This window comes from Chiloscyllium plagiosum, chromosome 32 (genome assembly GCF_004010195.1).
Source record: "Chiloscyllium plagiosum isolate BGI_BamShark_2017 chromosome 32, ASM401019v2, whole genome shotgun sequence".
Lineage (NCBI taxonomy): Eukaryota > Metazoa > Chordata > Chondrichthyes > Orectolobiformes > Hemiscylliidae > Chiloscyllium > Chiloscyllium plagiosum.
In genome coordinates this window covers 36,838,816-36,856,544 of record NC_057741.1, presented here as the reverse complement: position 1 = coordinate 36,856,544, position 17,729 = coordinate 36,838,816, and the positions used below count along the sequence as shown (strand labels likewise).

Here is a 17,729-nt window from a genome sequence, read left to right as displayed (position 1 = left end):
TTGAGAAACATCACTCGCTTTGTGTTCGAAAATACTTTATGTTGGAACATGAGAATGTTCATCAATTCCTGGAAAAAGAAACCTTTCCTTCTGCAATGTTCATTGAAGGCAAGAGAGTTCTAAACTGGCTCAAATAAAGTCTATTATTAACAGCTGCATAGACTGTGCAGCATCAGAAATCCCTTTGAGCTAGATCCAATTCATGCTAACACTTTTATAATGAAGCCTCCCTCTGCAGTTATTGGACTGGGACAGGTTTGGTTAGATGAAGGTAAGGCAGGAAGCAGCATTTACTCCAAAGCAAGAAAGCCTTTACTGAAAAGGTTTTCCTGAACAGTTCCTTGCCGATCTGGGGCAGCGATGATATCTCAAGGTTCAATCCTCGAGTGGTGAAGACATTAGAAATCACCCCCCACCCCCCTTATAAGATGGAAGTGTGAGGGTAAGGGAGCAGGTGACGATGGGTCCCCTAGAGGGGATGATCATCTTGGGTTGGGCTGTCAACAATTGTCCACATTGTTGATAAAAACAAATTCTGGAAATCTAAGAGACAGAAGATGCTGGGAGTTGCTGAATAGACTGGACAGTTTTCCCTGGACCATCGGAGGCTGAGGGGTGACCTCATAGACCTTTATAAAATCATGAGGGGCATGGATAGGGTAAATAGACTCCCCTGGGGTGGGGCAAGTCCAGAACTAGAGGGCATAGTTTAGGGTGAGAAGAGAAGAATAAAAAAAGGATCTGATGGGCAACGTTTTCATGCAGATGATGGTGTATGTATGGAATGAGCTGCCAGAGGAAGTGTTGGAGGCTGGTACAATTACAGCATTTAAAAGGCATCTGGATGGCTTTGTGAATCCCTTCTGGGATATGGGCAAAGTGCTGGCAAATGGGACTAGATTAGGTTAGGATATCTGTTTGGCACGGACAAGTTGGACCGAAGGGTCTGTTTCTGTGCTGTACATCTTTATGACTCTGTGACTCTAAGCTCTCCATGGGACTGGCAGTATCTGTAGGAGAGGCAGAGGTAGAATGGGTGGGTGGGAATTTCCTGCTGACCTTCATTGTGGGTGGGATTGAAAGGCTGTTGGCCCAACCAGCAACCTGATCGAGAGAGGTAGACATTGCTGAGGAAGTAAGGAGACCTTGGGAAATGAAGAGAAAAGCGAGACGCTGTAAAGCAGATGCAGCCGAGATGGTCATTCCTCCAGGTGACCCATTGTCATCGGCTCCCTTACCCTCACACATCCATCTTATTGGGGGGGGGAGTGTTCTAATGTCTACTCCAGTCCAGGATTGAGCCTTGAGATATCATGGCTGCCCAAATAGAGGCAGGGAAAGACGCTCCTCCATGAAGCTTATCCATCAGCGCTTATATGTTGCTGGCAAATTGTCAGTGTGCCCAAAGACCAACTCTTAATGGGTCTTTAAGTATTTCAAATTTGGTGCCCAGCTCTCTCTGTCCCTGGAAAACCTCCCTGGCACTGAATCAGAAAGCTTTCCAAATGTGAGCCGAGTATTTCACTTCAGTTTCCTTTCCTTATAACGGGGCACATCAGGGATATTCATCCCCTCCCTCTGAGCGAGAGACTCAAGCCCTCCTTCAGGACTTCTTGGCCAGGGAACAAGGGTCTGTAATGAGCCGATTGATGTGTAATCAGGAGAGTTATCTTGGTTTTGGGCATCTGTGTGCTCAGCAATGTCTAACAGTCAGCCACCAAACTTGGTCGTGAAAACTCTAGATGTCTTGTTGAGATGTTTCTCACAGCAGAACAATACATTACAGGTTGCTCACACAGACTATCAGCCCAGGTGAGGAATGTCTGAGATTGAGGTTGAGGTGAGGTTATCAGGAACCTCCTTAACAACTTCTCCTGATCCTCTGGTGGCAAGGGCAGCATGGTGGTTCAGTGGTTAGCACTGCTGTCTCACAGCACCATGGACCCAGGTTCAATTCCAGCCTTGGGTGACTATCTGTGTGGAGTTTGCACATTTTCCCCGTGTCTGCATGGATTTCTTCAAAATGCTGCACATTCCTCCCACAGACAAAGATGTGCAGGTTAGGTGGATTGGCTGTGCTAAATTGCCCATAGTGTTCGGGGATATGCAGGCTGGGTGGGCTAGCCATAGTAAATGATGGCATGGTGGATCAGTGGGTAGCACTTGTGCTTCACAGCGCCAGGAACCTAGGTTTGATTCCAGCCTTGGGTGACTGTCTGTGTGGCGTTTGCACGTTCTCCCCATGTTGTGTGGGTTTCCTTTGGGTGCTCCGGTTTCCTCCCACAGTCCAAAGATGTGCAGGTTAGGTGAATTGGCCATGCTAAATTGCCTGTGGTGTTCAGGGATGTATAGATTAGGTGGGTTAGTCAGGGGAAATGTAGAGTAATAGGGTAGGGGAATGGGTCTGGGTGGGATACTCTTTGGAGGGTCAGTGTGGGCTTGTTGGGCCGAAGGGATTCTGTAGGGATTCTAATTCTAAATGTAGGATTGCAGGAATAGAGTAAGTGGGTGGATCTGGGTGGGATGCACTTTGGAAGGTTGGTGTAGATTCAAAGGGCTGATTGGCCAGCTTTCACACTGTTGGGATTCTATGATCAAACCACCATTAGTTGTCTCTCTCATGAGAGAACGCTATGGTTTGATTATTGATTTTCTTATTGTCACTTGTACCAAAGTACAGAGGGAAGCTTTGTTCCTGAGCAGTACAGATTATAGTAAGCAAGGATGTACAAAAACATTTGTGGGACTACAGTTACTTTCCTTTAGCTTTATGTAGTGTCATGGTGAGTAATGAGACATCTGGGACATTTATGCCTACATGAGAATTACAAAATAGCTCCTTGAGCTTGTGAATACCACAATAATATATTACACCATCAAGCTCAAACTTCGCTGTCTCTAACACGAAGTACAATAGACCGTCCCTCATGGACTATGTGAATAAAAGGATGACGAAGGGGCAGAGAAAGGGAGAAGAGGACAGAACAAAAGAAAGATTCAGACAGAGTGGAGAGAGACAATGGTGCAAAGTACCAGGGGATGGAAGATCCTTTGTCTGAACATCCAAAATCTGAAAAGCTCCGAAACACGAAGGTTTTTTGTGAAATGTTTTTCTCATTAACAAGGTTGTTTGGCAAGCAAACAGTTAACCCAAGGTGACACCCACTCAATGCGTGTCACTCAGATGAGACATGTGGGAGCGTGGCCAAGCACGTTCTTACTTAGAGGTCTGCTCCTCCGGTAAGAGTTTTAAAAAATTCACCATTAAACTGTCATTATTCTGAAAACCGAAAAATTCCGAATTCTGAAAACCAGCTGGTCCTAAGCATTTCAGATAAAGGATCTTCTACCTGTATTGGGACAAGTAAAGAAACTCAAGCCCGATCTGGAGGGGGTGTAAAGGGAGCCTGTGGAACTATTACCAGTATCTCGCTAATTAACTGTGGACAGAGGCTATGATCTACAGTCAGTGAACTCAGTAATGAGGTTGTAAAGTACCTAATTACACTTCTTTATCAGAGTAATGGTGTGATAATAATTTTCATAACATTCTGAACATTATCCTGTAGAATTTTCGTCTCAAGGCTTTAACCAATTGCATATTTATTATGAACAAAGAACATAAGAGAAGTCCAGCACAGGGACAGGCCCTTTGCCACTCCAAGCCTGTACCGATCATCACACTCTAAACTAAACTAAAAACAAACCTCCTGCCTGATTTGCTCCATCTATTCCCTCCCTATTCATGTAACCATCCAGATGCCTCTTAAATGTTGATAACATACCTGCCTGATTTCACCACCCCTTCCGGCAGTGCGTTCCAGGCTCCTCCCACTCTCTGCATGAAAAACTTCCCTCGTACATCTCCCTTAAACTTTCCCCCTCCCACCTTGAACCTGTGTCCACTTGTAATTGAAACTTCAACCCTGGGAAAAAGCCTCTGACTACCCACCCTATCTATGCCTCTCATCATTTTGTAGGCCTTTATCAGATCTCCTCTCAGCCACCATCTTTCCACATGAAAATAATCCTCTTCCCTTTGAGCTTTTCTCATCGCCAATGCCCTCAGCATCCTGGTGAACCTTCTCTGCACTCACCCCAAAGCTTCCATGTCCTTCTGGTAGTGTGGCGGCCAAAACTGCACACAAAATATCTGAATTGAGGGCAGTCCGAGACGGAAAGGAGATTGAGATGTTACATGCATTTCTGGTGCCTGGCCACCAAGCATTATTGAGCATTATTTTTACATCTGTATTTGGAATAGATTTGGAATAGATTAACTATGTGAGCCTTAATTATTTTACTTTGTAACTTCATTGTGAGAAGAATTGTTTTAGTAAAGTTGGAAAAAAATTATAGGGGAGAGAAAGGAGAAGTTATCTTTCGAGTGTCCCCAGCCCTTCATTGTCCCTTTCTTCACCAGGGACAGTCCAATATGCTCCTTGTTAGAGGGAGTCAAGTTAGAATCTTGAGCATGTTATTTTGTTGTGATATTCAAAAAGCACTAGGAACTATATTGTCTTACTCATGAATACATCATTTTACTTCATAGTTCACATCAATGAAAAAGGCACTTGCCAATGTATCTCTCGGATCTCTTACTGCCACAGAGGGCTGTGGAGGCCAAGTTGTTCAGTGTCTGTAAGACAAAGATAGGTTCTTGAATAATAAAAGGATCAAAGGTTCTGGGGAGATGGCAGGAAAATGGAGTTCAGAAACATAATAGTCATGATAAAATGGCGGGGCAAACTTCATGGGCTGAATGGTCTAATTTTTCTTATGGTCTTTTGGTCCCTCTGTGTTTCTGTTGGCTGGCTGTCTGTTTCTCTCTTTCTCTCTCTCTCAATATATCCTCACATTGGGCACAGCCCCTCAGCCATTGGAGCTGCCAATCACTGAGAGGTGAAGAGATTCCCATTGGACCTTCAGCATCAAGATCTCATCTGTTGCCCCTGATTGGATAACAATCCAGCTGCCTGGCTGTAACTCTGAAAATTATGATGGGTGGACCTAAAGCATGGTGTGTGGACTTGGGAATTGGAACTAAGCCCATGTCCTATTCCCCACCCTGACTGAAACTCCAATCCTCATTATTGTTCATTAAGCATTATTCCCTTTCCTGACTTGGTGGCCAGGCACCAGAAATGCTGTAACATCTACACTTGAACCTATTTCGAGATGGTTTAGCCATGCACTACTGTCGATGCCAAAACACTGCCATCAGCACTGAAGATATAAGGGAAGCAGTGGAATGCCATTGATTAATATATTGAAGTTGCCTAACGAGAGAGCACTTTGTCAATGTCATCCTCAGAGTTTAACTGCATTCAGAGTAAGTGCTAATGATGTTGCAATCACTAACATGAACATAATATGGGAATGCCACTCAGCTGTCCATTTGGAGGGTCTTTGTGTTATCACAAGCACCAAAACTTGCCTCTCCTTTGGTTAGTGCTCCTTAATAAAGCTCTTTATTACTTTGGATGATACCTTGAGGCAGGACAATTTCTGAAAACTTGTGCCAGGGATGTGAGGAACATTGCAGGGCCAGGCTTTGTTGTCCATCCATTATTACCTTGGGAGGGTGCAAGGTAGCTGCCTTCTTGACATATTTTGCAGAGCTTGGGGGTGAGTTGTTTGGGTCTAAACCGTCTTAGGAGCATTCAAAATCAAGTATTGCAATTATAAATGCAGTGCAAGACTTGCACTCCATTTGGTTACATCAAAAGGCAATACATTTTGACCTGCATGAGACAAAGTCAGTAATTGCTTCAAATGAGTTCAGGGAAAGGCGTATCACTAAAGTTTGGCTTTTAGGAGTAGCATAGTATCCACTGAAAATTTGAGTGATGGTGTGGTGAGAGGAGCCAATCCCTAGTCCTGATGTCTGCCAGTGATCATGGTAATGTTGGGAACAGCACTTTTGTTGAGACTTGTGCCCTTTTCTCAGTTAGAAACCCTGACTTACAGAACCGTCTACCAATCAGATGGACCGGCAGGGTAGTCCCATTGGCACCATTTAGGACCTGTGGTCATTGCTGGGATTACAGGCATTCCCACTATATTGAGGTAGCCAGAAAATTGTGAAGTCAGGAAGCCTTAGCCTCCTGAGGGTGAGGGAGGTGAAGAGGATTGGGGTGTCGTCTTCTCTTTGCACATTATCGGATGGTCAAGGCCAACATTTATTGTAATAAGATCGCTGGGCTAGTAATTTAGAACCCCAGGCTAACGTTGTGGTTCATGGGTTCAAATCTGCATTGGCAGATGGTGACATTTGAATTCAGTAAAAAAAACCTAAAATTAAAGAAGGCTAGTCTAATGGTGGCCATTGTTGATTGTTGTAAAAGCTCATCGAGTTCATTAGAGCCTTCATTGAAGGAAATCTGCCATTCTTTCCTGGTTTGGCTACATGTGACTCCAAACCCACTGCAATGTGGTTGACTCTTTGAGGCAACATGGTGGCTCAATGGCTGCCTCACAGCACCAGTGTCCTGGATTTGATTCCAGCCTCAGGCAACTGTCTGCGTAGAGTTTGCACATTCTCCCATAATCCAAAGATGTGTAGGTCAGGTGGATTGGCCACATGGGAAACTACCCATAGTGTCCAGGGATGTGTAGGCTAGGTGGATTAGCCATGGGAGTGTTGGGTTGCAGGAATAGGGTGAGATGCTATGCATATGGTCAGTGTGGACCTGTTGGGCTGAATGACCTGTTTCCCCACTGTAGGGATTCTATGATTCGATTACCATGTTCAGGTGCCATTGAGAGAGTGGTGATGAGCTGCTTTCTTGAATTGCTGCAGTCCATGAATACACCCATTGTGGTGATAGGGAACACTAACTACTGCACTAACCACCCCCACAGTAAGTGGATTCCATTGGCTTGCAGTAGATTCAAATCGCATCTCATGATAAATAAATTTACAACAAATTGTGCAACAATTAGTCACAATTCTCATAGCTTGGGGGAAGTCAGATGCTAGTGGTAATGTTAATAGCTGGTAATCTTGAGTGGTGATATACTGAGGTGAAATGAGTTCAAATCTCAAACAGCAGCCTGTGAGATTTCAATTTAATTAGTAAAATATAGAACACAAAGTTGCTTTCTGCAGTGGTGACCAGAAACTATCAATGGTTGTTACTAAAAAAACCCTGTTTCCTGCTGGAAATCTGCCTTTCATATTGAACATAGAACAGTACAGCACAGTACAGGCCCTTTGGCCCTCAATGTTAGGCCAGCCTTTTATTCTACTCTAAGATTAAACTAACCTACATACCCTTAATTTTACTATCTTCCATATGCCCATCCAAGAGTCACTTAAATGTCTTAATGTATCTGACTCTACTACCACTGCCAGTACCCACAACTCTCTGAGTAAAGAACCTATCTCTGACATCACCCCTAAACCTTCCTCCAATTGCCTTAAAATTATGCCCCCTTATGATAGACATTTCAACCGAGGGAAAGGTCTCTGGCTATCCACTCTATCTATGCCTCATCATCTTGTACACCTCTATCAAGTCACCTCTCATCCTTCTTCGCTCCAGTGAGAAAAGTCCTAGCTCCCTCAACCTTTCTTCATAAGACATACTCTCCAGTCCAGGCAGCATCCTGGTAAATCTCCCCTGCACTCTCTCTAATGCTTCCACGTCCTACCTATATGAGGTGACCAGAACTGAACACAATATTCCAAGTGTGGTCGAACCAGCACCCTCTGGAACTGCAGCATAACCTCACCACTCTTAAACTCAATCCCCTGCGAATTGAAGACAACACACTGTACGCCTTCTTAACAACCCACTCAACCTGGGTGACAACTTTGAGGGATCAATGGACATGGACCCCAAGATCCCTCTGTTCCTCCACCCTGCCAAGAATCCTGCCTTTAACTCTGTAATCTTTATTCAAGTTCAACTTTCCAAAATAGATCACCCACACTTTTCCAGGTTGAACTCCATTTGCCACTTATCAGCCCAGTTCTGCATCCTGTCAATGTCCCGTTGCAACCTACAACAGCCCTCCACACTATCCACCACTCCACTAACCTTTGTGTCATCGGCAAACTGACTAACCTTCCATTTCCTCATCCAAGTCATTTATCTAAGTCACAAACAGCAGAGGTCCCAGAACAGATCCCTGTGGAACACGACTGGTCACTGAGCTCCAGACTGAATACTTTCCATCTACCAGCACCCTCTGTCTTCTATGGTCCAGCCAATCCTGTATCCAGACAGACAGATCTCCCTTAACCCATGCCTCCTTAGTTTCTGAATGTGTCTACCATGGGAAACCTTATCAAACACCTTGCTAAAATCCATGTACACCACATCCACTGCTCTACCTTCATCGAGGTGTTTTGTCACATCCTCAAAGAATTCAGTAAGGCTTGTGAGGTATGACTTGCTCCTCACAAAGCAATGCTGACTATGGTTTTCCAAGTAATCATAATTCCTGTCTCTCAGAATCCTCTCCGATACTTTGCCTACCACTGACGACTATAAGTTAGTCCAGATCCGTGGCAATGTGGTTATCTTTTAACTGCCCTCTGAAATTATGGAATCATAGAATTCCTACAGCGTGGAAGCAAGCTATTCGGCCCAACGAGTTCACACCGCCCCTTCTGAAGCGTATCCCACCCAGACACTCTTACCCCTGCCCTATACCTGTATTTCCCATGGCTAACCCACAGAGTCTGCACATCCCTGAAGGCTATGAGTAATTTAACCTGGCCAATCCAACCTAACCTGCACATCTTTGGTCATGAAATGGTCTAACAAACCAGTTCAAGGTCGGTCAGGGACGGGCAACAAATGTAGTGATGCCCACACTTCATGAAAGGATACCTCTTAGAGTCATAGAGTCACAGAGATGTACAGCACAGAAACAGACCCTTCAGTCCAACTTTGCCAACCAGATATCCTAACCTAATCTAGTCTCATTTGCCAGCACTTGGCCCATATCCCTCTAAACCCTTCCTATTCATGGACCCATCCAGATAGCTTTCAAATGCTGTTATTGTACCAGCCTCCACCACTTCCTCTGGCAGCTCATTCCATACACACACCACCCTCTGTGTGAAAAAGTTGCTCTCGATGTTTAAACTCCCCAAGTGTGGATTGATTGCGTTGGATTTATCACATCCCTTTGCAAACATCAAGACAAGGACTCGAAGACAAAAGGAGGAAAGTGCCCTTCAGAACCGAGCTGAAGTAAGTTGTTGTCAGACACAGATGCATTTTAATGAACAATGGACACCGCTAATGATTCACCAGCAATGTCATGGTGGCAATCGGGAATCACAAACCTACCATCCTCATCATTCAACTAGTCAAGTAGTGGGCACTGCTGCAGCCTTATGCCATCCATCATGAGACAGAAACCCCACAAAGCTTGAGTTAGATTTTGTTGTGCGAGAGAAAGAGTCACCTTTCCTTTTAAAATGTGTGCAGGTGAAAAAAATACTAAGTTCCTTACCTTTGGCTTTTTTATTTTCGTAAGGATCAAATCTCCCATAGAATTCTGCACAGCTCATTACCCCATCATATTGGTGAGAATATTTTCCCATCTTATTCAGCACGAGAAAGAAAACACAGAAGCCAAGTGAAATCAGAACTCAACTTCCACTTTCATTGAAATTCAGTGTAAGGAAGACTTTAAGATGAATTTCCATCTGTCAGACAATGTGCCTTTCGGTCTGAATGCTTTTACAACCGTCACCTTCAGACAGATACCCATTCCTGTAATTCAACATCCGTTAATTGTTTGAGACGGACAGACTGGCTCAACTCATGTTTGGTTTTATTTTGAATTTCCTGGCTTTCCTTTGACAAGTCGCCTTTGGATATTTCAAACGCACAGTGAATGAAACACTTGCATTTGTAAAGTTCGTTCCTGACCACTGGACGTCTGAAAGTGCCGTACAGTTAATGCAGTTTGAGGAGAAAGTGAGGTCTGCAGATGCTGGAGATCAGAGCTGAAAATGTGTTGCTGGAAAAGCGCAGCAGGTCAGGCAGCATCCAGGGAACAGGAGAATCGACGTTTCGGGCATAAGCCTTTCAAATGCAGTCACTGTTGTCATGTCGGAAAGGCAGCATGCAACTTGTACACAGCAAGCAGCAACTTGATAAGATGGAGCTTGTGATGTTGACCTGAAGGATTGACTATGAGGATGAATTGCCACAGAAAGCTGTGGAGGCCAGGTCATTGACTATATTTAAGATGGAGATAGATAGGTTCTTGATTGTCAAGGGGATCAAGGGTTACAGGGAGAAAGTGGGAGAATGGGGTTGAGAAACCTTTCAACCATGACTGAATGGCGGAGCAGACTTGATGGGCTGAATGGCCTACTTTCTGCTCCTATGTCTTATGGCATTATCATCTTAGAATGGGAGTAAGTCTTCTATTCTTGCTCAAAACAGTACCATGAAATCTTTTATATCCACCCAAACAGACAGATGGCTCTTGGTTTAAAATCTCAGCTGAAAGTGACTCCAACTCCAAAATGCCACGTTCCCTCAGTATTGTGCTGCCCCGGGTGTGAGTCTTGATTTTTATATTCAAGCTTTGGAGTGATGTTTGAGTCTGGAACCTGGTGATTCAGAATAAATAGTGCTAGCAATGGAACCACAGTTGACAATAAACTGAAATCAGGCAGTCTGCATTAGACAGCCCCTTCCAAACCTGGGACCACTTTCATCTTGAAGGACAAGGGAAGCAGATACATGGGAACACCTCCCCCAACAGCAGACAAGCCATTCAACATCCTGACTTGGAAATACATCACCGTTCCTTCAGTGTCACTAGGTCAGAATCTTGTAACTTTTTTACCCTCGCAGCATTGTGGGTCTACCTGCAATGATTCAAGAAGACGGCTCGCCACCATCTTCTCTAGGGCAACGAGTAATGGGTAATAAATGCCAGTCAGTGATGTCTATGTCCCATAATTGAATGAAAGAACAAGATCGGTGAGTTCTGATCTTGAGGTGAAACTGTCCCCTGGATTTTTAACATAGAAGCTGACCGACCATGTCCAAACCCACCACTGTCTGCAGTAGGTCTGTTAGTCGCTGGAAATTGGTTCACACTCCAGTGAGAGAGGAAGTGAGGTACTGGCTTGGGAGGTGGTGTTGCAGGTTTGGGGGGATATGGAGATGGGGTGGATTGGGATCAGGAAGCTTATAGCTGAACGTCTAGGCCATTCATATAAAAATGTCACTAAGAGAATGAGGAGAAAGACAAGGACTGATTCCTGTCTGCTGTTGGTCGTTGGAGCACAGAATGCCTTGGGGCAAGAATTAATTAAGATGGAATCCATTGAGCTCCTCAAGAGAATCTTCAATTAACATTTGAAACGGAGGAAGATAGCAAGAAAATAGTGCATGGGGCTTTGCTTGTGGATTATCTGTTGCTTGTCGGAAGGGATTGTGTCCTGCCAATAGCTACGTAGATTTGTATTGGCCTTTGATGTGGTCAAACAGGCAAAGGAACTTCACAAGGGCAATTTCAAACAAAGTGTGACACTAAGCCTGTCACTCTGGGGACAGGTAAACAAAGCTCAGGCAAATTGGCTGGGTTTAGGAAACAAGCTGAAGGAGGAGAAAATCCAGAAATGAGGACCAAGATAGTACAAAGCCTGGTGAGCAATGGTGAAGAGATTACAATGGCAGAGATCAGAATTGGGGGAACACAGAATGCTCAGATGATGTTGTAATCGTGTCCACTAGAACAACCGACAACACCTCGAGTGAATTCACCACCACTTCTTGGTATTAATCTAAGTTAATGAGACCACATGGAGAAGGATGCCAATGAGAATTCTTTGGCAGAATGTCTTGATCAACAGAATAAGTTTATTGCATATTACTGAACAGCCAGTTCTGTTACATCAGAGAGACTGTGCTAGTGTCCTGTGGAGCATCAGGGTAAACCACAGCTAATGAAACATTCTGGGAAGAGCAGACACACACATACACACTGGTTAGCTCCTCCCAGGAACACTGCTTCAGATCCTTATCGTGTGATATCTGTTAACCCTTTCAGTCCTCATCATCATTGGTGGTCCCTCACAGATGAGAATGACTCTCTTCCACTGTCAGGGTGAGTCTGTAGGTGGCTGTACAGACCGATGAAGCTAACGCAGGCTCTGTTACGCTTGGGGCAGTGGTGGTCATGGGGAGGGGGTGGGTGGGGTGTTGGAGCGGCAGCGCGCTCCTTTCCCTGTCTCCGCCCGGTTTCTGCTTTTTTCCAAGTCTTGAGGTGCTTGACGCCTTCCCGGATGCTCCTCCCCCACTTTGGATGGTATGGGCGGGTGGTTCCCAGGTGTCAGTGGGAATGCACTTCCCCAGTGAAGCCTTGTGGGTATCCCTGAACCACTTCCTCTGTCCACCCGGGGCTCGCCTGCCGTTTTGGAGCTGGGAGGAGAGCACCTGCTCGGGGAGTCTTGTGTCGGTCATGGGGATGTTGTGCCCAGCCCATCACAGCCAATCAAGAGGGGGGCGTCAGTGCCTCATTGTTGGGGATGTTGAACTGGTCGAGGATGTTGGTGTCGGTGCATTTGTCTTCCCAATGGATTGGCAGGATGTTGCACAGACAGTATTGGTGGGACTGGTCCAGTGCCTTGAGGTCTCTGCTGTGGACAGTCCGTGTCTACAAAGCCATATAGGAAGAAAGAACCACCACAGCTCTGTAAACCATGATCAGGCACTAATTTCATGAAACTACAGGTCATGCAACTGAAGATAGGGGAGCAGACAAGGGATTTTAAAGCAAGGGTGAGATTTTTCAAATCAAGGCATTGTTGGACCAGATCAGTGAGCACAGGGTACAATGGCAAAAAGGACTTAATGAAGGTTGAAATATCCTCAGGAGAGTCTGGGACAACAGAATATGAGGTCTCTGGAACAGTCAAGTTAATGTTGTTATGTTAGACTGATGAAACAAAAGACGGGAAACTCTGTGCATTAGTTACTCACTGTAGTAGCACCCACAATGCATGACAGAAAAGAAATAATGGAACTGTCCAGATGTAATATTTCAAGATGTATATGTTCATAAGATACCAGCATATGAGTCAGGAGCTCACTCGAGTTATTCTTCTGAAAAAACTATTGACATTTGCCATTCTCAATAACATTAAGTCCTTCTTTGAAAGTCAAATACAGATAGGCTGCTCAGTCAGTCCAAAGTGAATCATTTATTTTCCAAATAGAAATTGAAATAGTCGGCACTTTCAGCCGGACTAAAATCACATTATTTCTCAAATAAAAGGGGAATAGCTGCCTTTAGGCTGCAACCTACTGAGGAAATATTAGCCTTCCTATTATCCCTGAAATAGCTCTTTCCTTACGGTTCTCTGTCACACACGGTTGTACAGAATGATTGTTTATTAATGCATGTTGAATAGGGTTGTGTCTCATGTTTATTTTGGCCAGTCAGCAAGAATTAAATGGAATGAGGGACAGCCTGGCAAAGAGATACCAATCTGTGTGAGAAAATTACAAAAATATTAGAAGTAAGGTAATATCCATTTATGACATGAAGATAATCAAATATCTTAACTGCTTTGAAACAAAAGCACTTTTCCATTAATTGGTTGACTAACCTGGAAATTGTTGCTGCTGTTGCTGCTTCTGCACTTTCAAAGATTTGATTGAAGGTTGCTCCCAGACCTTGAGAGTTGGAAGGGAAACAGCTTAACTTGTGTTTGTGTGTACTCATTATGTGATCTGAATGCCTACTCGTTCTGCTATGGGGCAATTAGCATTCCTGCAATTTTTCATGGAATCCCCCAAATCCAATTTGGCCCAACAAGTCCATACTGACCCTCCAAAGAGTAACCCACCCATCCCCCTACTGTATCACTCTACATTTACATAGGTTAGGTGCAGGGGTTAATGCACCTAACCTACGCATCCTTAAACACTAGGGGCAATTTAGCATGGCCAATCCACCTAACCTACACCTTTTTGGATTGTGGGAGGAAACCAGAGGAACACACAGACACAGAGAAATGTGCAAACTCTACACAGACAGTCACCTGAGGTTGGAATTGAACCCAGGTCCCTGGCGCTGTGAGGCAGCAGGGCTAACCACTGAGCCACCGTGCCACCCCACTTTCAAAGCACTTTTAGAACTGATCTTGCCTATTCAAGAATGAAGTCCCCTTATCAAAGGAAAGGTATATAGTGGCATTGGAGTCAGTTCAGAGAAGGTTCACCAGGCTGCTGCCAGTTACAGAGGGCTTGTCTTATGAAGAGAGGTTTAGTAGGTTAGGAGGGTCTAGGACGACAGAGCATAATCTCAGAATAAGATATCGCATACTTCAGACAAAGTTGAGGAGGAATTTCTTCTCTCAGGGAGTAGTGAATCTGTGGAATCCTTTACCACAGAGAGCTGTCAAAGCTGGATTATTAAATATATTCAAGGCTGAGATAGACAGATTTTTAACCAGTAAGGGGAATCAAGGATTATGGAGAAAAGGCAGGAAAGTGGAGTTGAGGATTGAAGATCAGTGTGATCTCATTGAATAGTGGAGCAGATTGGAAAGGCTAATCTCTTACTTGTTGCTCGTACATCTTATAGCCTTATGGTCTAAATTGTCGAGCATTGCACACCAAGAATCACCTTTAAATAGCATCTTTCATGACCTCAGGACATCTCAAACACTACACAGCCAATGAAGTGCTTCCTGAAGTCATTGTTGTAACATACAGAAACCACGGTGGCTCAGTGGTTAGCACTGTTGCCTCACAGCGCCAGGGACCTGGGTTCAATTCCCACCTTGGGCAACTGTCTGTGTGGAGTTTGCACATTCTCCCTGTGTTTGTGTGGGTTTCCTCCGGGTGCTCCCATTTCCTCCCACAGCTCAAAGGTCATGCTAAGTTGCCCATAGTGTTAGGCGCATTTGTCATGATTGAATGTAGGGGAATAGGTCTGGGTGGGTTGCTCTTCAAAGGGTCGGTGTGGGCTTGTTGGGCTGAAGGGCCTGTTTCCACACTGTAGCGAATCTAATCTAAAAGCCCACAACTGCAATAAGATACGAGCCAGGTAATCTGTTTTTGTGAAGTTCTTTGATGGGTAAGTAACGACAAGGCCATTGCATGACAGGGTGTGTTCTCTTGTGAATGAGTGCTGTGACTCACTTCCTGCATCCACTTCTTGGATGTTAGAGGCCAACTCATAATTTCAAACCTGAGATTTTGTCATAATGTTAGGGGAGGACAGACTATCATTCACCAAAATCTCATCGACTACACTTCAAAGCCTTGGGAATAGAGAGAAAAGCCATTTGTAACTGGCATGTTTCCAAATAGTCAGTGAAGTTAACTGACCTGAAAGTAACCAGATTCACAGGGGTAAATGAGTGTCTCATCCCAGGGACTGACGACAGAACATGGACAAGTTAAGTCGTGGGCTAATTACTCACATGCTAGTGTTCATCAGCTGGACTGTATAGATCACCATGAAACCTTCATGTGTCCGCATATCAGAATGAAACTCCAGATATTGCTGGGACACTATCATCAAATGTTAAAGTCACAGGTGGCCCTTTAATATTATCACTAGACTGTTAATCCAGAGATCTGGTAATGTTCTGAGAACCTTGGTTTGAATCCTGCCAGAGCAGATGGTGGAATTTGAATCCTGATGTCTCGAATTCAGAGTCTAATGATGACAGTGAAACCGTTGTTCATTGTCAGAAAAACCCAACTGGTTCACTAAGGTCCTTTAAGGAAGGAAACAGCCATCCTTTCGTGGTCTGGCCTACAGGTGACTCCAGACCCACAGCAATGTGGTTAACTTTTAACTACCCTCAGAGCAATTAGGGATGGGGAATGAATACTGACCTGGCCAGTCATCCCCAGATCCTGTGAAAGAAGAGGAAAAAGGAGTCCACACAACCCCTCTGCCTGCATAGTTTGAATCCCTCGTGCCAATCTCTGCTTTCCCCCCCATATCCCTGCACACAGTTGCTATGCAATGCTCCACTGTGTGGCTCAGTTGAACCTGCCTCCACCACATTTCCATGCAGTGCATTCCATACCCTCGCTGGGTGAAAAGGTTTCTCCTCACAGCACCCTTGTTTCTTTTGCACATTGCTTTAAGTTTATGGCAAAAACAAAGAAATTGCTGAGAAACTAGCAGCATCGGTCGAATGTGAAACTAATGCGGAACACGTGGTATTTATGCTGAGCATGTGGAATGGTGTTGGGGGTGTGGGTAAAGGAGTGAATCAAATAGTTGGAGATACTCCTTGAGAAAGACAGAAAGGATAATCAGACAAAGGGATTGCTGGTCTGAAGCTGGAGAGAGATAATGTTAACTGGGTGCTACTGGGAATATATTCTCTCATTCTTTTCTCTTTTAGGAGCAGGAACAGCTTCTCCCTATCTTCCCTGTCCGCTCACTCGCGACTTTGAAAATCTGTATTAAATCTCAGCCTTTTTCTGTCGAAGGAGAAAAATCCAAACTTCCTCCATCTATTAATTTAATTAATTTAACTTTGAAATTTGTCACAAAGAAAGGATTGAAACTACTATATTGAAACTATTGCATCACAGCCATGTGAAAGAATAACAGGGAAACTCTGAAAACATGTGTGCGTGCGTGTGTGTGCGTGTGTGCGCACTCATGCATGTGTGCATGTGTGTGTGCATGTGCATGTCCATGCATGTGCGTATGCATGTCTGTGTGTGTATCTGTATATATGCACATGCATGTGCATTTGTGCGTATATGTCTGTGTGTGCACATGCATGTGTCTATGTGTGTGTGTGTCTGTGTGTATGCAAATGTGTTTGCATTTGTGCATGTGTGCGTGTCTGTGTTTGTGTGCATGTGCGTTTGTGTGTATGTACATGCATATGTGTATGTGTGTGTGTGCATACGCATGTGTGTATTTATGTGTGTGTGTGTGCGTGCATGAGTTCACTTACCTTCCTAACCGGCTCTGCACTCCGACTTCACTTCCGCCCAGCTCCCGCCGCTCTCTGCTGCCATGATGTGGGAGGTCAACGACTCTGGTGTATCTGGCTCGTATATCTGTGGAAAGTGTGTGCACGTTCAGCTACTGACTGAGCATATCACAGCACTGAAGAAAGAACTCGAGGACCTTAGGCACATTCGAGAGAACGAGATCTTTCTGGACAGGACCTCCAGTGAGGTTATTACACTGACCATACCAGAAGAGAGCAGAAGAGAGCAGACGATGAGGAAGGCAGAGAGGAGACAGGTGCAAGAGACCCCGGGGGAAGTATCTGTCTGGAACAAGTTGACTCTTTTGGAAACAGGAGAGACAGCCACGAGGCAGCCAGGTCTGTCAATCAAAGGTTGGCGTGGAGACAGAGCCGAGGAGTCAGACATCGCACAGAGCCGTGGTGATAGGGGACACCATAGTGAGAGGAACTGACTGGGGTTTCTGTGGCAACAGACAGGATTTAAGGATGGTGTGTTGCCTTCCTAGTGCCAGGATTAAGGACATTGCAGACAGAGTGCAGGAAATCCTCAAGGATGAAGGTGAAGAGCCAGAGGTGGTGGTACATGTCGGCACAAATGATGTCGGCAAGAAGAGGAGGACATTCTATAGCGGGACTTCGGAGAACTAGGAAGAAGGCTGAAAAGCAGGATATCCAGGGTGGTTATCTCCGGTTTGCTTCCAGTTCCTCGGGCTGGAGAGGCCAGAAACAGGGAGATAATGGACTTGAATGTGTGGCTGGGGAACAGGTGCAGGAA

The 17,729-nt window shown here is 44.8% G+C and overlaps 1 long non-coding RNA gene across 1 annotated transcript in view; it reads left to right on the top strand.

The window, feature by feature from the left end:
• Nucleotides 1-17,729, top strand: part of LOC122539292 — a 133,942-nt gene that overhangs the window by 68,357 nt on the left and 47,856 nt on the right. The window lies entirely within an intron of this gene.